Consider the following 24,384-nt stretch of genomic DNA (forward strand, 5'->3'; position numbering starts at 1 on the left):
GATATTAAGAGGGTCTTCAGGGATCGTGTTTTGGATGGGCTGGGAGATCAAGGGGTCGATTTCTCAGGAGAGGACGGGGAATTACGAGGTCGTCTTTTTCCGGTGGAAATGACCTCTCACAAGGAAAAGGTGTTTGACAGTCAGCTAATTTCTACTCTCAGATACAGTGCTTTAGGGGTCGCGGAGGACAAAGTGTACGTCGTTTCAGAGGAACAGGTAAGGACAGGCCTTACTTTTATCCAAGTAAAATTGGGCAGCAGACTTGCCCAATTTTTATCACAATTGGATCCAGGTAACAGGGGATCCTTGGGTTTTGGAGACAGTACAGAGGTATCACATCAAATTCATAGAACAACCAGTTCAATATTGGTTACCAGGCATAGTTTGGTTCAGTTTGGAACAAGCAAATCTGGTAGACTAGGAGGTATTGGAACTAAAGGAGAAAGGAGCAATAGTGGAGAGTTTCAAAGGAGAGACAAGTTTTATAAGCAATATCTTCTAGGTGGAAAAGAAGGACAAAGGTATGCGTCCAGTCATAAATTTAAGTAGTGAAAATGAATGGGTAGTATATCATCTCAAAATGGAGGGTATGCACATGTTGAGGGACATTTTGCAAACAGGAGACTGGTTGACTCGATTGGATTTAAAAGATGCTTTCTTGATGGTTCCAGTTTGGGAACCACATCAGAGGTTTCCAAGGTTCTGGTCGGGTGGAAAGTTTTGGAAATTTGTATGTCTTCCTTTTGGTCTTTCATCAGTCCTTTAGTGTTCTACAAAATAATTACGTCCAGTGCTTTCTTTCTTGAGAGAAAGAGGGGTGAGATTGAATATTTACTTAAGTTATAAATTGATCATGGATCAGTGTGGAATCAGGTTTTAGAATACACGAGGATGACAGTCAGGTTGCTGGAATCTTTTGTTGTCAGCAAGAACTGGCAATGGGTTCAACAATTTCCTTTATTTTTGACAGCACCGGAGTGAGGCATCTGGAGCGCTTTCTGAAGAGCGCCAAGGTGGGAGATGGAGTGAGAATGTGCCGTGTGCTTCACTTCTTTCCTGCTTGTGGAGGCTCAGGCTGTTCTGATGTCATCTATTCTATTGTTATCTGGTCCGAGCTATGTGGTTTTTCTAGTACAGCAGGAATTGTCCACCTCTAGCTTTGTAAACCTCTTCACCTATGAGTTAGTTACACCTTAATATGGTGTGTTGCTGTGTTTACTTTTCAGCACTGCGTGTTTATGCAGTTTTGGACATAAAGTGGAGGATGTCTCCCAAAACAAGCAGTCACTCTGCCCTGCTCCTTAGTGCTCACCAGGCAGAGTGCATATGTTCTTATAGGACTCTCACCCACATGCTAATCATGTGGAATTATGTATCATCATATCCTCACCTTGTGAAGTACTCACCACCAGGAGGGAGCACTTTGATATCCTCTATGTTCTTAATGAGATCTTAGGACATAAAACATAAAAACTATCTCCAGTGAACCTCTTATGTTAAAAAAAATAACAGACACAAAGAGTCATTTACTGAGCCAGTGAGTCTATTCTAGGTTGAAGTGTTTGATCTGCTTCACAAGTTGTGCAGATTTCATCAGGACATCTAAGACCTTTGTTCTCCTCACCTATCCCGAGCATGAGTAATGCATCTGCACGCATTCCATGCAAGATCAAGAGATACTTACTCAACCCTTCCATACAGGGTGAGTTGATTGAAAACTGGAGGTTATCCACTTCAGGAATCATCGCCACGGAGATTATCAAGGCCTCATGGGAGCAAATACAGGGGCTTCTTGGGATCAAAGGTCGCACATGCAAGATCCTGATGTGGTCCACGAAGCTAGGTTGGGAAGTACCCGCTGAGCATTGGTGAATGTGTGACCTTTGATCCCAGACTCCTAGGTTTAAAAAAAAAAAAATCCAGCAAAGAGCCCCCGTGCGGAGCCCATCGGGCATGGAAGTGCCAGCCCGACGAGGAGCACAGCCCGATGATGAAGCGTGCCAGCAATTGATGGGTCAGGGCTCATGCAGCACAATAAAGTAGACTTTGATGACTTAATTTCAACCAATCCATCAAAGTACTCAAACATTTTTGCTACAGTTCTAAGAGGGAGAACGTGTGCTAGATTGGTAATCCTCTCTTCTCCTCCTTATACATTTAGTGTTACGAATGCATGCAGTTTTATCACATTGGAGTGATACACAAGGGATGGAGCCAACAGGAGCAGAGGGAGAACTACAGTTGTAAAGTAATACATCAAGCAGCTAAATGCTTGCAATCGAGGAGGAAGGGTACACTCAAGCAGCCAATAGCATTAGGTGAGAGATGCATACACCAGTGGGCTGTGCCAAGATGTGATGTCAAATTCTCAAGCGAAAGGCAGGAAGCAGCTGGTGAAAGAAAACCAATATGTACCAAAAGTCAAGTGCGTGCATATTGTAGGCAACATGGATTTTTGACAGCTCGGCTGTCAAGGGTGCAGCTTTTCAAGATAAGCTCCTGGACTCCTGTAGGAGAGACATTACCAGGATATTTGTGCACCTTCCTCCGTGAATTAGGATGTCGCACAGACCTGCTCTTGCCACAACCTTGGCCCAGCATGTTATGAATATAACATGTCACTTCTGCTGCAGCAATGATTAAGGTGAAAATTACAACACCATGTTGCTGTGACTGCTCCGCTTGTGGTCTCTTACACAGAATATATTTAGTAGCATTCAGAAATGATGAGGACATACATATAATTTATAGTTTTTATACAGTGGTAACTGTGAAAGTGGAGCGATAATAGATTTCCTATCATGGCTGCTGTTAAAATCGATGATTTTTGTTATTCAAGTAACAAGCATTTTTGTTTCCAAAAACAAAACAGGAATCATTTTTTGTTTTAAAAATACAAATAAAATGTGCTCTTTTCATCACAGTGAGTTCCTGGTTTCCTGGTTGCACAGACGTCTGAAGGACAGCTTCTCCAGTCTAGCGAAAGTTGAAAACATTTTCTGAGCTGTATGAAAATATGTTGCCCTCGTCCTACGTATCCCAGTGGGAGTTTTGAAGCTCTTGTACAATATTAGGAAACATTTTTTAAACTGTGCATCAAAATAGCTTCTCAGGGTGGGAGGAAAATTCTAAGATTACAGATGGCCACGGTGAGCTAGAGTACAGGGGCTGGAGCCTCTGTGTAAATATTTTTTTATTTTATTCGATAAAAAGTTTTATCATAAAAGAAGACAATAAGCAATACAATACAATAAAATATACAGAACAGGGAAACATCGGTATAAAATACATCCATCAACTCCCATTACACCATAAATGAATAGAATATGAAGACAATAAGAACAATGTCGGGCAAGGTGGAAGTCCTAACCATTGTCTTTACACTGTTGGATGGAAGTGGGGGAGGCTTTACAACGCCTCATGCGTGACCGCCAAGCACTACCCAAAAATTTTGCGACTCCGCAAACCATAGCAATAGAAGAAGTATCAGTGCTGAGTATCCGCAGAGCCATTCGGTGGCATCTAAGGCCCATCCCCTTACATAGCAGTTTTAACCAGGTCCTCCTGGCTACCCGATATGCTGGGCAGGCAAAAAAGAAATGCGCCACGGACTCTGTAGGTGCTGCGCAACCAGGACATTAGTTCGATCGGCCACTCTGCTTTTTCCATCCCGAAGTGAAATCGTTGACTGGGAGGATCCCAAACCTAACCTGTGTAAATATATGTGTGGGGAAGAGGTGGAGAAGTCTAGGGTCTGATTGGACGTCTGTGGCCAAATTCAATATGTTTGTTTTGTCAGAACCATCATATAATAAGAAGTAGCATCTGGTGAATAATGTTCCAGGACTAGAACAACCACCCACATTTGCTGTACAAAGATCTAAAACATTAAGAAATACGTAGACCATTCAGCAAAGAAAAAATAAATGAGAATCAGAACTCAATCTTTGGAACATGCTCAATCTTATTCTAATAAGAGGCACCATACATGTGGTAACTGCACTGTATGTTATCAGACAAACACCTCCAAAAGGGTTAGTTTGTTTTTTGAGAGGAGCTGCAGACAGCAACCTTAGCAGGGACATATTGGCCTTGTGTAGCTTCCAGGCAGTCCTAACGTCTCTTAGGGGCATTTTTATATTTATTGAATTGTGCAATAGTCCAGTGGCTTTTGTCTTGTTTATTGACACTTGGACGACTTCAGGGAGGGTGTCTCTCACCGTTTCACAAGTGTGTTTGCACAGTATGAATTTTTTTTCTTTAGTTGCAATTGTGCAATGTTGTGATTCATTCACTTTGACTGGCAATAATAGTTCTGACATATAGATTTGCTAAATAATGAGAAATAACTGTTTGTTGTGGTGTCATGCATTGTCACTTTTGTACAAAAATAACACTTTGGTTTTAAGATGGCTAGAACATCAGCACCTCCTTTCACTACTCCTCAAAAACAAACATAATACACACACTAGCACAGCAAAATCTCACCTAATTATACTTTCCATCACACATACAAACATACACCCACCTTTCAAACTTCACAAATGAGCAAACTTTCATTCCAAGCGTGCTCTCTTTCACCCTACCTAACACATATACAGCAACACAGCAACTCTCTTTTAACCGCTTCTCATCCATTGGACAATTTAGAACCTTATCACATGACCCACATGCTGTACCACCACCCCTAACTCATACACCTTCCGCCCTAAACAGACGCAAACAAAATAAGGAATGTGCCACACCTTACAACTTTGCTTCTCCATGTCTACTGTACACTACTAGAACAACACAGCAGACCAACTCACTCTCAACCACCTACACATGCAGATCCATAAAAAAGCCATCTTAGGCTGCTGAATGAGGAAGACGATACAGAACACCACACAATTGCTATCCTCATACACACCTACTGCCAGGCCACAAAATTCTGCTCACTCTTCTACAAAACAAAATCATACTATCGCCAAGGCACAGTCTCTAAACTGTCTACTAATAAATGCTTGACTGCTCTCTAAAAGCAAACAATCGCTTCTACGACCTTCTCACTGACGCAAAACCTGACATACTCTTCATAACTGAATCATGGTTGTGAGATGATATGGCTCCAGTCCTTCATGAAGACATTCCTATAGGCTATCAAACTATCACCCAAAATCGTGTAGGCAAAAAAGGAGGAGGCCTAACTGTTGTGTTCAGACAAACATTACATATCACTAAAGCTGATGAAGTATCCTTAAAAGATTGTGAGGCCCTTTTCACCAGATGCAATCCTACACCATCTTCCTTCTATAACTTCCTACTCCTTTAAAGACCTCCAGCTAGCAATGCAACATTACCAGACACACTTCTAGACACTCTTTAAAACCTGGCAATACTACACTCCTATGCGTTCTGGGTAACCTCAACATTTGGTTTGACAAACCCAATATGCTCCATCCCAAAACAATCATTGCTGGCCTAGATGCACTGAACCTGCATCAGATTGTGAACAAACCCACACACATCACTGGACACATCCTAGATGTAATTTTTCCAAATACACAACTAGTTACATTTCAAACAACGACTCCGATCAAATGGTGAGACCACCATATGCTTGCTTTCCAACATGAAACAACACTAAACGACGCACCTAAAACCACCTTACAAGCATCCACCTATCGACCGTGGAACAAAATCACTTTGGAACACTTAGAAACACAACTAACATCCAGTACAGATGGGGGCGTGGCCTGACATCATGGCCGCCTAGATGTGCCTTAGGCGAGCTCCGTGCGGCCGGCCGATATCTTTCAAAATCCTGCATTATCCTTGGTTTTCTTGATCCCGGACTGTATCCTGATCTATCACTGACCCCCGTGCACCTATCGATTACGACTGCAGAGGTGCATACAACGCTGCATAGCCCAGGGAAACGGAGCTGCCTGGACTGCGCAGTGGTGCCATCTTACCCTGGGAGTACCTGAGCCGCAGTGCGGTGGAGAGACGGGTGCCTGTGTGCCCCTGGACCTCGTTCCTGGGTAGTGCTAGGGTACGGAGAGCGAAATCGGAGCTCCATGGTATAGATCCCGACTTCGGAGCTGTGCTGGAGTGGAGGTTGGGACGTCAGCGACCCGCTGGAGCCCTGTGATGGAGCCCTGCGACGTGACGCAGGAGAATCCTGCGGAATCTGCCCCGGTGCGGGGCTGACAGAGGAGGTGCTGCATCTGCAAACTGGGGCCTATTGTGAGGTGGCCAGGGCCTGCCGTGAGTAGCTGCTGAGTGCTTCTCACATACGGGGCCTGCTGGTGGGGAGCCTCTGACCGGGACCCTGGGAGAAGGGGGGACGCTCCCTGGGCCTAGGATCTATGCCTGTTGAATGGATCCCATTAGCGGAGACGAGGGACAAAAGTAAACGGGCGCCCAGCTCCAGCCAGCCACTAATAGCGACGTGCAGGCAGAGCACTGGGTGATATTGGTTATTGAGCAGTTCCCCGGGCGTTGCGCTACAGTGGTCCTTACCCGGTTGTGCTGAGGGACTACAGGCCAACTGTACCTCCCCCTTTTCGGTAATATTTAGAGGGGCACCACATGATTTGGACGACAGCAGCGAGCTATACCTGGCGCAAGGTGGACCCCTGAAAGTTACTGAGGAACTGTGTGCTGCGGAGTCTGTTAAGGGGCTGCTGACAGCTCATTTGGGGGAGCACAGTAGTGGCTGCTACAGGTGGTGAGCATGGTATGGTGCAGATGTACCCTCGGAGAGAGCGACTCCTGGGCAGTAAATAACTGAGGTGCCCGGTTGAGTGGACCTCAGCAGTGATTGTGCCACTCTAAGGTCTTAACCATGGGGTTTTGTAAACAAAACAGAGGGTACTGGAGCGGCACCTCGGAGCAACCTACGGGGGTGACGCCAGACAGCCGGTTTGGACTCATTGAGGACGACAGAGGGGTGTGGTGGCTGAGAGGCTCCCGTTTCGCAAACTGTGAATGTTGGTGAAGACTGTTTTGGGATGGTGTAAACCCAACCAGGATCTGAGAAGAGCTGTACTTTGTTGAGGAGGTGCACAAGTCCCCCAGGAGACGTGTTGGTGGGAGGTGCACAGACTGGTTCCGCCTCTCGTGCAGAGGACCGAAAGGACGACCTTATTGCATTCCAAGGGACACCATGGGGAAAGATAAACATGTGAAATCACAATCCAACAAGATCTCAAATTACGCTCAATCCATATCCCATGGCCCGGAGGACAGAAATGAGGTCTCCCTCATAGTTAGGGGACCAATAGCGGAAGTGGCTGGAGATTCTCCGACGATGTTATTAGGGCCGTGCAATCAACTAGGATGATATGGTCACAAAGATCGACGCTGTGGCTATTGATGTTAATCTATTACGATGCGACCTCCGGAAAGTTTCTGATAGGGTGAAGACCACCGAGAAAGACACGGAGGCCCTTAAGGCTCAGGTGAAGAACCTTAGGGAAACAGTGGTGGAGTTGAAGAGACAGGTTATCAAGCTTAATGATCGGGCGGAAGACGCAGAAGGTCGCTCTAGGAGGGGGAACCTACACTTTGTGGGGTTTCCAGATAAAGCAGAAGGGCCGGATGTGGGCCTGTTCTTAGAGGACTCGATCAATCAGGAAATGGCTCCCAAGCAACTGTCCAGGTTTTTCAGTGTGGAACGGGCGCACAGGGCACTGGCGTCTCCACCAAGACCGGGAGCGCCTCCCCGAGCCATAATTGCAAAACTATTTAACTTCCTGGATAGGGAACTCTTGCTTCAACTTTCATGTAGTGGAAAATGATACTTCTTTGAGGGACATTCTATAGCCATATTTCCAGATACTCAAAGGGTTCAGGAACAGCGGAAAAACCTTCACTATAGTGAAACGGAGACTCAGAGACTTGAACTTAAAATACAGTCTCATGTTCCTGGCAAAACTCCGGGTGGAAAGTGAAGGGCGAACATTGTTTTTTTCTCAGCTGGAGAAGAAAGTGACTGGCTGGATACCAGTGCCCCGGACGGGAGGCGCCTGGTCCCATCTACAAGTTCTATCGAGACATCGTCTTCCCTGTCCTCCTCGAGAGGCCAGAGACAACCTGCCCAGCAGAAACCACAGAAAAGGTTGATGAGCCTGGGACGGGTCGTAGTCAGGCATGATGGCACATTGCAGGTCTCAGATATGGAGGTGATACCAGATTTCGCAGACACGATTCCGGACATAGAGCGGGGTGGCAATGGATCCGGCAGTGGTCACAAATGACCTCCATGAACTGAACACTATCTGCTGTCATGTACGGATAAGTTCTGTCTGTGTTGTGGATACGATGTCAATCTATATTTCTATCTGAAACGGTTACACTATGTAGGCGATCCCTATTTTTCCACTGGGATGCAATACCTCTGATTGCTTCATTAAGTTTCTCCTCTGTGGTCTATGCTTACTATCTAATAATTATAAGATGGGGGTCAGATGGTGTGTTGATTCTGATGGGATCGTGGGCGGCTGCCGGAGCAGTGATGCCCCCACTAGAAACCAGAGTCACCGGGGAGCTTGAGAGGAATCTCACGCCCCGGCATCACCGACTCTCTTACACAGCATTGAGGTGGTGTAATTTTTGTCACATTGGACAACGAAACTTGGGACAATGCCTTAAGCACAACATACTGTTTTTGGCATGCTTAGGGGAGGGAGGGGGGTTTGAGATGATATGTATTGCTTGGAGTGGGAAGTGAGAGGTGCGCACTCCAGTTTATACTATTGCCCTTGGGATGGAGGGGGGTAAGGGGCTGTTTATTTCTCACAGAATGTTGTTGTTCCGAGGGAACCAATAGAGTCAAGCAGGAATACACTTGGGTATACAGGCTGGGGGACAGTGATGGCCCGTGTAGGGCGTTTTACCGGGGCGGTGACGTGGCGCAGAGGAGGGGCATGGTGGGGGGTTGCAAAATGCGGCAAACGGCCGATTTCAGGTAAGTTACGAAAAAAATTAATAAAACGAATTTCGTTGCGCGCGCTGCATCGCATTTGCCGCACTGCCTTGAAAGCCCTGCATTGGCTACCGGTTGCCAGAAGATCCACGTTTAAGTTGCTTTGTATCACCCATGAAGCGATACATGGAACGGGACCATCAGGAATAAAATCACCAAACACATTCAACAAAGGAACCTCTGCTCTAGAGTGGTACCTGGTCCTCACCTCAAAATCCCAACATACAAGAAAAAAAACATAGGTGTCTGTTGAAGCAGCCAACTATGGAACTCTATACGCCCCCAACATAAGATCCATGGATAACCACCTTATCTTCAGAAAACTATTCAAGAATTGGCTCTTCCCTGCATAACCACCATACGAAAACAGAAATGTACAGCATATCCCTCTGTATATAAGCATTCATTTGTACTACATATATACCTATAAATGTTTGTATAAAAGTGTAATTATGTTACAAAAAATATAGATATTCATTAGTTCTGCTTAACAAATGTACATATTACTGAGAGTTACATTATTATATGTTTTAACATGTATATAAGTGACTGCATAAATAAGTAAATCCTTTATCATAACTATCTACAATTGCTTCACTTTTGAATTACAAAAAAATATATAAATAAATAAGATTAATTTAAAGTACAACAACACTTGAAAGCCAGAGTTTATTTAATACATCTTGAATCTACATATACTACCTTTATGCATCTATATACCTTCCATGTACTTATGGATCTATATACTTATAACTTTTCTTCGAATTCAGCATATCCAATGCACTACCCTATTTCTCACCCTATACCGCTCTCAGTATATCTTCTACCTTTACTCTCTCATTCATCCCAAACCCCATACTACTACTATGATCCCCAAAATAACCCTTTCTAGACTCTTCCCTACACTACCCCTCCTTGCATCATTTCATACCTCTTTTAGTATACCGATCCCACAAAACAAGCCTAACTAAACCCTTCCCTCTGACTCTTCCCCGTCACCTCCCTTTTACTCATCCCAAGCCACCTCCTACTGCTGTGAGCTCCAAAACATCCCTCCACTATACTTTTCAATCCAAATAACTGACTAACATGTCCACCACTCAAATACATGTTCATATTTCACTATACTAATTGATCACTAATCCTTTTTGGGTTCGGGAGTAGCGTGCTACTTGCCGAAAGAGTGCTTCAACATCCCATCAGGGGTAGCAGGCGCTAAATAAATGGAATCCTTTTTCCCTCTTCCATCCCTCCACCATCCTTCTAAATCCAAATAACTGACTAACATATCCACCACTCTAATTGCCTTCGCTTTTCACTATACCAATTCACCACTAATCCTTTATCTAGTCTAGAGTAGCGTGCTACTCGCCAAAAAAGCACTTAGACGCCTCGTCAGGGGTAGTTAGTGCTATATAAATGCAATTACAATACATTAAAATATGTACACATAGATATAGCACCCTAAGGGCCAGATGTACAAAGTTTTTTTGCAGTCGCAAATGGCCTGATTTGTGGAATCAAGCCATTTCCAACCGCAAAAAAGCTTTTCACGATGTACAAAAGGCAAATTGCTATTCGGTAACTTGTTACACAATAGCAATTTGTGTTTGGGATTCAGTATTTTGTGAGGCGTCCCTTCCTAATACCGAATTAGAATGGTGGGTATTAACGTTTTGTGACCAAATTCCAGTCTCAAAACAGTAATACTTTATCACCAGTTTAAAACTGTTGATAACCCACTCGCAAAGGAAAGGGGTCCTTTGGGGACCCCTTCTAATTGGAGAATATTAAAAATACATAATTTAAGAGCAAGCAGTGGTCCCACGAGCCAGCAGTGGTCCCATGGACCACTGCCTACTTTTAAAAATTAAACTGCAAAGTTTCATTTTCCCTTTTTAAAAGCACCCCATTAACCTTTAGGGAAAATGAATTGCATTTAAAAAAAGAGATTGCTTTATTAAAAAACAATCACAAACATAGTGGTCTGCTGACCTCAGCAGGCCACAATTCCAGTGATGGCTACAATTCCTAATGGGTCACAAATTGCAACCTACCTCATTAATATGCATGAGGGAGGTCTATTTGTGACCCATTAGGAGTCGCTTATGAAATTCAAAAGAGTTTCATACATTAGGAATACAATTTCCTAATTGTGATTTGGAGAGAATCGCAATTAAGGAATCGGAATTCCTAATGTTTGTACATCTGGCCCCATAAGTTTTCAAGTCCTTTTGCTCCGTCTACATCTGGACATCACTATGTATTTTTCAGGACGAAGACTGTGTAAAAAGAGGACCATCTCTCAACCAATGTTACGCCACTATCTCTACCAAACCCTTATTAAGTAGCTCACCCCAAGTCATTCACACACCTTTCAATAGACCTGTTCAGGGGTGGGCAGAATGAGGAGTGGATGTTCCGAGAGGGGCATGGGCTGAATGTCCCTCATGTGTCCTGGCTGAATTCTCTTACAGAGGCTCAGTCAAATGGCTGATTAAATGCATTGGGCAGATGTCACTCAAATGGCCATGGCTAGATGTTCCTCAAGAGGCCCTAAATGCTGTGACCATGCCTTTAAATGGTTGGTAGGTGCTGCAGCACTTTGGTGTCCTTCCAAAGTCAATGTTAGGTGCGCATTTTAGGTCTCGCCTGAGACAGTGTATGCCCTGTCGATCACGACAATCTTTTAGTAACTAAAACACTAGCTTTGGGCCTGCCCACTATGTACCATTGGTTGGTTTTATTGTCACTCTTTTTTTCGTGCTTTTCATCGATGAGCGCCTTTCAGTTTGGATCTGTGTATTTGTTTCTTTCCTGAAGCACGGACCAAGTACTGATTGATTTCTTGATTAGTGGTCTTCCGCACTGATTGCGCTCAGATTGTGGTCATGTCTTTTGTTTTACTTGTAAGAAAACTTAATGTTTTTTTATTGTTTTGCTTGTAAGACAACTTGATTATGGGTTGTGAGAACTTTGCAGCATCACCATTTGCCTCTACCCACCGAGCCCTAAAAACACCCTTGCATCCCTCTACCATCACCCACCCATGAATCCTACAATCACCCTTCTCTCCCTTTATCTCTACCCACCCCTGAACCCTAAAATCACCCTTCCCTCCATTTACTGCCTTTAATGTTGGCTGTTTACATCCCTTCCCCCTGCTTAAACACTCTTCTGCATTCATCCTAGCACCCCTAAATATTTTGGGGGCACTGTCAGTTGTTGTATGCCCTTCGGTACATTTGGCGAGCACTTTCACCTCTTTTCCCCCTACCTCCATTGCACACCCTATACTTTAGGTCTCACCTGCGACAGAGCATGCGCTGTTGCTTAGGAGACATTTTGTTTGCTTACAAGGGGCTTAGTGCCTGCCCATTGGTTGGCTTCACCAACACTCTCATTTCCTTCCTTCTCTTTGGTCAGCGATTGCTGGCTTCACTTCCTTTGTGTCAGTTTGTCACTATCTTGGAGCATGGCCCAGCTACTACTTCCGTTGCCCAGTGTCCTTCCCCTGCCTGGTAGCTTCCAGAGGTACTTTGTTTCCTTTTACTTGCACCCCCTCTTCATTCCCCTCCTGGATTGTTGCTTACCCCATTCTATGCATTGTTGCTTGTCTGATCAGCACTGACCCCTCACCTGATGTTGCTTGTCCCGTTCACCCAGTACCCCCTTCCCTTTTTTCCCCTTCATTGCTTGTCCTTTTCCATCCCACCAGAAAAAAGCACTGAAAAATCAAGTTAAGGGGGGAGCTTCCTGCTCCACATGGCCATTTTCGTGCTGTCTTCTTGCAGGCCAACACTGTGAACTTCAGCTTGGAGGAAAGATAAGGAAAAAAGTGAGTTAATTTTTCCTTGAAATCTTTTTTATTTATGTGTGAGTTTCATACATTACTGCCATGCCATGATCCTTATTACTTTTGCTATCTTTGAACCAATTTAAGTAGATTGCAGCCCTTGCACCCAATTATGCATGGCGGTTGTCATTTATTTTTGTTATTATTGCTTAATTTGTATTTTCCACAGCACCCTTAACCTTTGGCTCACATTTACTGCCCTCATTAAAAAAGAAATATGCATAAATGTGTATTTTAATTTCTTGTTGGTTTACATTTACTCATAAAGTGTTATTTTCATTTGTTCCCAAAATGTTGCTTTTTTGTGGTAAGGTGAACTTACTGTAACAACTTACTTCAGTGCTATGGCCGAGGAGCGTCACCCCACTGCTTTTAAGCAGTGCATACTAAAGGAAATATAAAATGATAATAACTTTTAAGTTATTATCATTTTATGTTTCCTTTTAATGCAGGAGGGTGGGCGGGGCTGCTCTGCTCTTGGAGCAGGGGAGGAGTGTTTTACCCACTACTAAGTGTGCAATGACTGCTAGATCGGCCCTCTCGGCCTGCCCAAACCAGTCATGCGCACTTTCCCAGTTCTCCATGCAGGCTGGATTACAGCCTGCATGGAGAATATGCCCACACCCCCATTCCCTGGTTGAGCCTCTAATCAGGATGCTCAAAACCAGTCACAATGCTGCAATGCCAGGGGAGCATGGCTGTTCTTGGCTTCCTGTTCCATGAGGAGTGCAGGAGCGGGAACGGCAGCAAGGTAAGTGAATAAATATGTTCTTTTCTCCATTGCTCGCCCTGCGCTCCCAACCCTCCCATGCACTTGCCCCCGCCCCGCCACCTGTGAGTCATGCCAGCCACCACTGACTTACTTACACAAGACACAGGACTCAAGTTACAAGGAACCCACAAAGCAAAGGAGTTTGTTTAAAAGCCTGAACCTGAACTCAGTGAACACTCATTCTTGTCTAGGTTGCATAAACAATACTCAAAGAGCTTGTTGACTTGACCTAACATATTAACATTCTATAAAGTTGAATGTGAAGTAAGAAAACATTATTTGGGAACTCAGGATGTCAAGAGTGAATTAGTAGTGTCTAATGTCCCTGAACACCCAAACAAGCATATGAGAAACATAATAAGATTAAACAGTACAAATGTCAAACTAACTGTATGTACTTTTTTCCCAAGGAAGTACTAACGGCAAAGCACCTTAACAGAATATCTGAGTTTATTTGTAGGTGGTTGTTAGACCTGCCAGCCCTTTGGCTGTTCCCTCCTTATTTTTTTTCTTCCTTTACCCTCTAATTTTTCTGTCCACTAGTGTTTTTTTGGTGTTGATTTAGAGGCTCTGGGTGCCCCATTATCACTAATTGATGGTGTGGCGCAAGGTGCTTCCCTAAAATGGTGGCCTAAACTGTCACCTCAGAACCTGGGCCATAGGCTGTCATGAGGGGTTCCAGAACCTTCTGGGCCACTCTGGCCAGTCAGGGCCCAGGCTATATATAGAGGTGAGGTGCGTCGGCCATTTTGTAGAAGGTGTGAAGTGAGGTAGTCAGGAGTAAGGCACCTGAGTGGGGAGGTGGGAGCGCAGAAGCGGGGAAATTGACTGTTCTTAGGGCCTGCTTTTCCCCCCCTTGGTTGACACTACCCCCTACCTCGTGACATAGCCTTGCCTTCAACCTCTAACCTGGGATCACATTAACTGATTGTGCCTCCCGCCTAGACAGGACCCCTGAGGGGAACTGAGGGAGAGAGTGGCCATCTCCAACCTTGTCCACCGTTTTCCTGACTGTGCCTGGGTTCCCCCTGTCTTGTTCCGCCACTGGCGTGTGGCCTGCTGCCTTCCAACCAACCTGCCCTGAGCCAGGGCGTCGCTGTGAGGGAAAAAGGGGCGCTAGGCGCCGAGCACATCGCCACCCCCGAACTGCAGGCCACCCCTTAATTTGTATCACCATCGCCGGAGCTGCCCCCAAAGAATAGCTCACCGCTGCGGCCCGGGGCCGGAAAGGTCACCCTCATGGTCACTAGGGCCTGCGAAGAGGACCGGGGCCCCGCCACTGCCGTCGCAGCCTCACTAACGCAGCACATCTTGTGAGAGGGCCGCCGGAATTCGAAGAAGACAGCGTTAGGCTTGGAAGCCAGCCTCCCGCATCACGTGACGGGGGCGGGCTGCCTGACGCCGCCCCCGCCGACTCCTGAAGCCGTAGAGGCCGCGCCCCCGCAGGCCGCACTGACAACGGCAACCGCGGGCGCGCCTCCGATCCCCCACCAACTCAATGGTATCGCGGAAGGAGGAGGCCCTCGACCCGGAGATCGCCGGGAGGCCGGAGAGCCCTCGCCAGGGCCAACGTTGAGCCACAGAGTAAGGTAACCCCCAGGGGAGGAGGGCGGGAGGCCCGAAGCTCGCCCCTCCCCCGGGGGAAGCCCGTTGTCAAGTCTGCTGAGAGTCCCCTCTACCCTTCGCACCGGGATCCCCAGACCAAGTTGGCGCTGAGACGCGCTGGGGGGAACTGTGCGGAGCCGCGCTCGGGGACCGTATGTTCAGCTCTTCTGGGACTAACCCGATAGGGCTGCCACAACTAACCACGAGTAAGTAGCTGATGTGAGGCCAGAGTTCAGGCAACAAAGTACTCCCAGCTCTGAAGCGCTAGGGCTTGGATAGATGCAGCACTATGCTTGAGGCTCCACTGAAGTGCTATATTTAGTGACCTGATTTCAAGCGCATTGTAATGGCTATGTGAAGCGCTATATTTGATGACCTGATTTCAAGTGCATTGTAATGGCTATGTGAAGTGCTATATTTAATGACCTGATTTCAAGCGCATTGTAATGGCTATGTGAAGCGCTAAATTTAGTGACCTGATTTCAAGCACATTGTAATGGCTATTTGAAGCGCTATATTTAATGACCTGATTTCAAGCGCATTGTAATGGCTATGTGAAGCGCTATAGTTAATGTCCTGATTTCAAGTGCATTGTAATGGCTATTTGAAGCGCTATATTTAATGACCTGATTTCAAGCGCATTGTAATGGCTACGTGCAGTGCTATATCTAATGACCTGATTTCAAGTGCAATGAAATTACTATGTGCAGGGCTATGTCTATGACCCTAATGAGATGTAAATGAAAACTGATTGATTTCCTCTGAAAGAAAAGAAAAACCGGATTAAAAAGAAAGATAAAGCTTTTCTAACTTTTCTAACTCCTTGGTGTAGTGTCGTTTTTAGTGGTGATACACTGGAGTGCCGAGGTGAGTGGGATGCAAGCACGACATGTCCTCTGGAATGAGGCCTTTCCACCTGAGCCAAGCTACCATAGGTCTTTAGGTCCAACAGTGGTAAAGAAGGAATATTGATGTAAGGACTTTTTGGAATAAGAAACTTCTCTTAGCCTAGTTTGAGAACAGGATAGTCCCTAAAAAATCTGTTTCTATCCACTAAAGAAAATTAATCATCAACCACATGATCCCAGTGTCTGAAGGGAGTTACAGGGGACAAATAGGACTGCTGATGCACTCAGCAACATAACTGAAGTTGACTCTTTCTTAACTCTTTCCATTCTGCCTTTAACCTTGTGCAGCTAAGCCTGTCCTCAAGCTGCCTTTGGTTTTTGAGATGGGAGAAGCTGAACAATGGAATTGGGAGCCAGCTTCAGTGATTCCATCTTTTTTCTCAAATGATCGTGCATACCAAAGATTAGAGTGTGTGTCTGTGCCTGACACCTCCTCACAATCCAACGCTTTCCATAGTGTAGCTTTGTTTGGATTGGCAGTAATCTAACCCTCTTCAAAGTCTTTTCCCAAATGTAGTTTAGATTGGAGTGGGAATAGTAAATGTGTTATTGCATTTTATCTAAAAATGTGGTACATTAGTTTCAGGCTTGCTCCACTCCCAGCTGATTTCTTGGCAGGGGCAAAGCAGTGCGGGCATAAAGCCAGTCTGCAAGAACGGAAGAGCTCTATGCATTCTAGTTGACGTGCATGTTTCTTCTGCTTTGATTTCACTAACCTTTCTCTTCTGGGTCACGACGCGTCGAGGTCGGTGTTCTTATAGGGCTGCTTTGCGGCAGCTCTCCTTGCTCCTGATTCCTGGTCTCAGTATCCTCGGTGAAGGTAGTCGAGACTCTTGTTCCTTGAAACTCTGCAAATAGTAAAAAATACAAAGAACCTTTAAAGAATTGACACCTGCTGCTAAAGTGGTAAAGCGTTTTACGCTAGCTCATTTAAGGCAGTGATACTTATCTGATAATTGTCCCAAGGCGTTTTGGAGATTTCATTCTTATTTGTGCATTCCTGTTGAAGCTATAAAAGAGGTAATGGATCGTTTTTTCCTGAGGCTTAAAAGGATGTTTAGTATTTAGCTCTCCACATTTTTGTGTAGTTTCTTTTTTGTTGTTTTGACTAGAGAGGAACAATTCAAGTTGTGATTGTCTCCTCTTTTTCTCTAATGGATATATGATTTTTGGGCTTTCCATGACGCCGTGCTATACCATGCTTTTATTAGTGTTTTAACACTGTTCCTTCAATTTCTTGTCTTTCTGTCTTCACTGTTGTGCTATGCATACAGAATATTTCTCTTTTTTAATTTCATAGATTGTACACTGCTCCTGCATATGCAGTTACTGACTTATATGCGGAAGAGGGGAATTAAAAATGTAGCTACTGCATTAATGCATAGATACATTTAGACAGAATTGTACATTCTATCTAATTGAGATCGTCGCTTAAGACACTAACATTCATATTCTTTTCTTTACATGCAGGGAACACATAGGAATACATTTAACCATACCTTCTTCACTCTGTACGCCGTAGGACGTGTGTCTTTTCTTTTTCTCTTTTTCCCCTCTTCCCCCATTTCACCATTTCTTGCTTTGACATTGTGGTGGGTGAAGGAAGTTAGGACCTTGCTTCCTGGCTTGCATATCGCTCCTGTGTGAAACATCAGGTGAGATCTTAGAATTAGTTAACATCAGTTTTATTTCTATCATAGAACCACTTTTTGGACATAATGTAACACATTTTTGTACTTTTAAACATTTTTTATTTTTTATTTTGTATCATATTTCTATTTCTTTTGTTTGCATTCATTCAATGTTGTAAACAAACATGTTTACATTGTGTTGCATTTATATGATGTCCATATTTTTATTTTACCAATTTTTGCACATATATGCTTTCAGTTTTCACGTTATACAATCTTTATATTTTTTGTATAATTCTTTTGATAACCAGAAGACACATTTTTCACAAAGAATGTTTTAAACAGTGCAAATATATGTTTATATTTTCCATATTAAGAGATACTGTAAATGAAGAAGTTTCATTTTTACATCCTTTTTAATACATTTTCACATTTTGTTTTATTTGTTTCCAAAGATGTTTTCTTCACATGAACTCAAATATAAACTATGATGTATTATTTTCTATTGATGTCTATTGAGTGTTAGTGCCTGATTACGAGTTCGACAGTCCACCGGACTGCTGAACCCATGGTGTAGGTGCGGTGGCGGTCAGGGACCGCCACACCAGTGGTCTGACCGCCATATCACGAGTTCAGCAGTTGGCCCATGAGTGGACCGCCGCAGCTGCAATGGATCTGCGATCCCTGATGCTGGCGCAACAGTCTTGAGGCAACAATATGCAGCTGCGCCGCCAAATATATTACAAGTTTCCTCACTGCGACCCTAACCACTGCAGTGAGACTGCATTTGTTAGAGTTGCGGTGAGGAAACAAAGGGGAGCCTACAGGGCTCCCTAGTGCCAGTGTATCATGGCCCATGGAATGCATGCAGGGGCACTTAACTTAACAGTCCATGCCGTGCAGGAACTTGCTTTGGTGTTCCCATAGCAGTGTCTTTTTGGAAGGCCCTACTGTGGGAATGCCAAAGGACCACCTGCCAGAGTACGAGGAAACTTGTAATCTAGTGGGCAGCCAGCGGTCGAGTTTGGCAGTACGGGAGCGGTGAGGAGGCCAGCCGCCTCGATCTCACACCGCCAAACTCATGATCAAGCCCTTAATATTTTTTATGTTAATTTTGCAGCCATATATTATAATGCCATCTTTATTCTTTAGTCTATGTATATTATTTTGGGTTGTGTGGCTGTGGTTCCCAGTTCCTGCTCTCCATATCAGGTAAGAATAGTTTTAAGTTAGGAGGATGTGTTTAGGGTTAGCATAGGTTAGTGTTTTTTAATTGTTTAGTGGTTAACTATTAAGTTGCAATTTTAGTTTTGCTTGTCTAGTGTGGATGCATTTTTTTTTAAGTAAATAATATTGTTTTTCTGGAGCGTTTATTGCTATTTTACCTTTAGAATTTTGGATGCTTCCTATGGATTAGTATTTTTCTTTGGATATTTTATTTAAGAGTTTGAATATTTGCATTGTTTTGGGATTCATTTTAACTATTTTTGTGAATTTTTCTTTATGGGAGAAACTTAGAGATCATGGACTTCAGCTACAGAAATGTAAGTTGTATTTTATTTTATTGTCTATGGTTAAGAAATGTTTATTTGTTGTTCTGTCTTTGAATATATTGTTCTGTAAAGTGTTATGCATTGTATTTATTTTTTTATAATCGGTATAAGGTGTTGTGATCTGAACATGTGATATTTGTGCGGTTTACTGTATATTAATTATTTAATTTGTTCATTATTATTCAATATAGTAATCTTTATTTTTTTGGTCTTCCTGTATTTCGTAATAGTAAAATACATTTATTTGACTCATAAATAAAATTAGTTTATTTTATATTTAATTTGTATATTTGTTTTTTTCTAGAGTTGTGTTTTTGCTATGGATTCTAGTTACGGTGCATTTATTTTCTTTGTTGTGATATTTTAGGTTTTAGTTGTGCTATAGATTGTTCTATTCTGAGTTGTTGGTAGTTGTGTTCTTTTTTTAATATTTGTAGAAATTGGTAGAGTGTACGGTGTCTTCTGCCTAATTTCCCATGGAAAGAATTGTGCCACACTTCCACTGCGGTGTTTGCTTTTGCTTGTTGTGCTTTGGGGCTGTCATATCCATTCCGTCATGATATATGATGCAGTCTGCCAACCCAAGTATCTTTAAAATAGTCAATTAGGGGACTTAGGAGCTCATTACGATAGCGGAAGGCCCGCCACCGAAAGGCCGGTCGGTGGCGGGCCTTCCGCCATCGTACTGCTGTTTTCCCCCGCCATATCATGATGGTGGGGAGAATCGTTGGGTATGCGAGGCGGTCGTAAAGACCGTCCACCACGATTCTGACAGGCAGTCCTTTTCCGACCGCCTGTCAGAACAGGAACATAGCCCAACATTGCAGCGGTGCCTTGCAGGCACTGCCGTTGGGATTATGATATCCTTTTCCTCCATTCGTTTTGGGCGGGCAAACCGCAGCAAAATGAATGGTGGAAATGGATTTGGAGGCCCGTAGTGGTAGTGGTGCCCCCCTACACATCCCTGCACCATTTGGCAGGCACCATGCGGTGCAGGGATATGGAAGTGCCTATATTTTCGCATTGCGGCGGGGGCTGTTGAACGCATCCCACCACAATGCAAAATATAGGTGATGAGACCGCCATGGTGGCGGTCGCATCGTAATTTGGATTGTGGGGAGGCCGCCTCACGGGCGGCTGGTCCCAAATCAGAAACAATGGCAGGCGGATGGGAGTCTGTCCGCCATCGTAATGAGCCCCTTAGCTTGTGTCTTTGACAGTTTCTGTAAGAAGGTTGTATTGTTTTGCTACTTCAGTTACTGGGACATGTGCTAGAGGAATTCATATTTTAATTTCATAGATAGATTCTGTGTTGATTGAGTATTGAACAATTTATGAAGTTGCTTCCATATACTTTTGTTAAAATGGTAGCACTACAGATATATGTAAGTATATTTTTCAAATGATAGTAATAATTTCTTGCTCAAAGTCAATGAATATTTTTTGTGGTTATTTTTAGTTTTGAAATTTATTTCGGGTAATAGTTGGGAGAAGGGTACCATGGCGTCGTAGTTCAAATTTCCCTGGGGAATGGTGTATTTTACCATGCTTCAATAATCTAGTTACCCTCCTGGAAAACGTGCTCAATACCAACCTGGTGGCTGTCTAAGAAGTTTAATTTACTTTCTTCTTTTTGTGGGAGCATATTAGGCCCTGCATGCACCTACCTATCTCTCCATGGTGGGGTCTTGTGGGAGCCGAGGATAAGCGGAGGAAGGGTTTCACTCACACAGGTCACAGCTGGGGGTGCAGCTGGCAGAGGCAGCACAAGCGCAAGCAGTACAAGATATGAGATGCTGCGATACCAATAGAGAGCCGACGGCATTTCCTACACTATCCAGCTTAGCGGTGGGTACACAGCCATCTACAGTGTGAGACAGGATCTAGTCTGCCTTTGCAAAGGAGCCGTTGCTCAAAAAACTCCTTTTAGCTGCCTGACAGGCTAGCAACAGGTATGTGTTCAAGGTCCTGCTTTAGACTACATGGGCTCTGTAGCAGGAACTCAAGCTATTGATCATAAACTAGGGAGTCCAGGTGTGCAAGGCAACAGCAGATATATTCTGAAAAGTCGTTCCATACTGCATCATAGTGGGCCAGTGTGCTCCAGTCAAAGGCGGGTTCAGAAGGCCCAACATTGGAAGCTCATGCCTGTTTACAAGGGAGGGATAGTACTTTTGGTACCTACTGGGAATTGTGTAAATCTGCCCCTCTCAGTATGTTAAAAAGAGCAGGCTAAATAAGGGGTGAAAAAGGCATTGGGACTACAACAGGGCTTGGTGAAGTAACCCCCTCTCTAAACTATTTCTTCAATCTAATGGCACAAAAGAGCACTGCGAATGTTTCTGTGACAATAGAGGTATTTTGTAAGGCTCAATTTTAAACACAAACCTATTATGCTTTCCATTTAAAAAACTGCATATTGTCGACTGCCAACTAAACAAGATTATTCCAGGCAACTTGAAAAAGCTAGTCTTTAACTCAATCCTCATTGCGAGAAGCGAGATCTGTTTTTAGTGGTAATTGTGCATTCCTCCAATGGCCAATGAATGGCTTGCCACTGTAGATACAATGTGCAAGCTGGCTAGAGAGAGTCACCCAAGCGAAAGAGTTCATGTTTTGTGGTGTGATTACCTGAAATGAAGAGAAAATCTGTCCAATGATTAACCCAGAGAAGCCGGTACAGCTTTGGCAAGGAAACTCCCTGCTAGGTAGCATCCAGCAATACTATATCTGGATGAGTGGGCACCCTGGTACAGTATTCTCATCTGATGGTGAATGAGGAAAAAAAAAGAAAGCAAAGATTAGTTTGTTGTATGCCGCACTTCATTTGTTGGGTAATAGTGTGTAGACAGTATGTTTGAGTTGTGGTATTTAACTGGTATTGTGTAGAGTTGTGTGAATGGTGGAAGGCATAATTTAAACATGCTGTCCATCATCCATGTGTTGCTTTGGGTTAATCTTGGTAGGTTGTTTTCTGTTACATAAATAATTATTGTCCTGTCTTTATTGGTGTTATACAAAAGTAAAGGTTTGTTGCCGTGTGTTACAGCTATGTTTTGGAGGATATTTATATCTTGGAGTCTTTTTAGAGTAGCAGTGGTTCCAGTTCTAAGGGTGGGTGGTAAACTCGGCTCCGACGGCGGAGTTTTCCCCACTCCTCTCTCTGCTTGGAGCACGAAGTTCAGCAGAAAACTCCACCCTCCACCAGTGGAGTGGAGTTTACCAGCACCCACTAAAAAGTGTCCCAACAAGCTTGTTGTCACTCAGATAAAGCAACAAGACTGGCTTGAAGTCAAGCCAACCTGTGACAGCCACATTCATTGAGGGTTGTCATGATTAGTCAGATGAAGCGCAGAGAAGGTGTTGGAAGGGGCTGCACACATGCCATCTACCCTTCAGTACATCGAACAAGGAGCTGAGTGGAAGCAGGCAGCTCAGATCAATTACCACACCTCGCGGCCAGGGCTTGCACCCTTCCTGAAAACCTGTTGTTGTTCCACATATAACGTAAAACCCAAAAAAACATTCAGGCACACGCACACCATCATTCGCTGCTGCATCATTCTGCACACACCCTGCCATTTTGTGGGCTGCAGAAGGCTGCTAAGAAATCTACATGAAGGCAGCTTAACTTTTATTTAGTCTTGAATGCGAGTTTAAAAACAAAGTGACTCACCTCCATTGCGGCACTAAGGTCCGGGAGTAATATGGCCGTGCTCTAACTTCGGGTGGAGCACTTGAAAGCACAGAAGTGCTTGTGACATTCTGCTGAGTATTGGGTGCCTCTAAACTTGCTTGCTTCCTGGCACTACGTAAGTACGTAGGCGACCGTCTATTGGATACACTACCTGCTAATTATGCAGTGGTGGGTACAGGGAAGCGGTGTTCTTGCTAGACAAACTGAGCTGTGAGTGAGCTCGTCCCTGCATTTGACTCCTCGAAGACACTGAGTTCTCCCACAGGCTTCATACAGTTTGGTGAGTGATGACGTGTGCGTCGGTACTCAACCCCATGCCCTCTCCCTTTATGAATGACTTCACTCTTTAGAGCCATAATGCTAAATGCACTGTAAAATTGGTATGTATGTGTTTGTTCGTGTTATTTTGGCCCACGTCTCTTCACTTTGATGCCCTTCTTTTTATGGGCCTCTCCTTTCTGTCTTTGAAGTTTGAACCTCACTGCTAACCAGCCCACAGTGGAACAAAAATGCATCATTTACCATTCGATCATTGACACTCCTGCTGCGCATTTGACACCGCTTTCTCACTGCCCTACCATTACTCCGTCCGCTCACGGAATTTCGCGGAATTAGGCGGAGTTTTTCAGTCCCTCCGCGGAATTCTGTGGAGTGCAACTCCACGAGCTCTGCCCAGGCTTATTCAGTTGATGCTTTCCTAGTTCTGGCTATGCTTCCTCTTAAATGTGAGACACCTGGGAGTTGTCCTGTAGTTTAGTCAGGAAAATCTGGTATTATTTTTTTTTTAATTGTTCTTGTAGGCTCTTTAGAGTTTTTGTAATAATTTTCTGACTTTGATTTCTGTACTGCTTGGGAGGATTATGCTGTCTAACAATTGTAACAATTTCTTATTTTGTTGTTGCCCCCCCAAAACATGCAGTACAATAATACTTTGTACATTTCCGCTATATTTTCTCACTGCTTGCACTTTCATGGCTGTAAGTGTGTCCCATGTGAGCCAATAATAGTTTTCCTTTCTGAGATTTGATATATGTGCCTCTTTCTGGCATTTTACGTTTGGCTATTAGAATTATACGAAAAATGTTTCATATAAATAATATTATTTTTAAGTGGCATGATTATTTAAACATGCATTTTGTTTAATTTCTACTATTGATGCAGTTGTGTTTTGCTATAGATTTATATTGAGTTTTTCATTTTTGTTGTAAAATTATGGTCCAGTTGTTTAATTTGTTTTCTGTTAAAACTGCATTTGTTTCTGTTAGGTGTTTGAAAATTATTAATGCATTTATTAGGTTTAATTTATTTGAGCATGATTTCTAAACTATAGAGTGCTTAGGTTTGTTTTACACTAAGTTATAATTATATACTTTTTGAGTTATGTTTCTCAA

Source organism: Triturus cristatus, chromosome 1_2, assembly GCF_964204655.1.
Source record: "Triturus cristatus chromosome 1_2, aTriCri1.1, whole genome shotgun sequence".
Taxonomy (NCBI): Eukaryota; Metazoa; Chordata; class Amphibia; order Caudata; family Salamandridae; genus Triturus; species Triturus cristatus.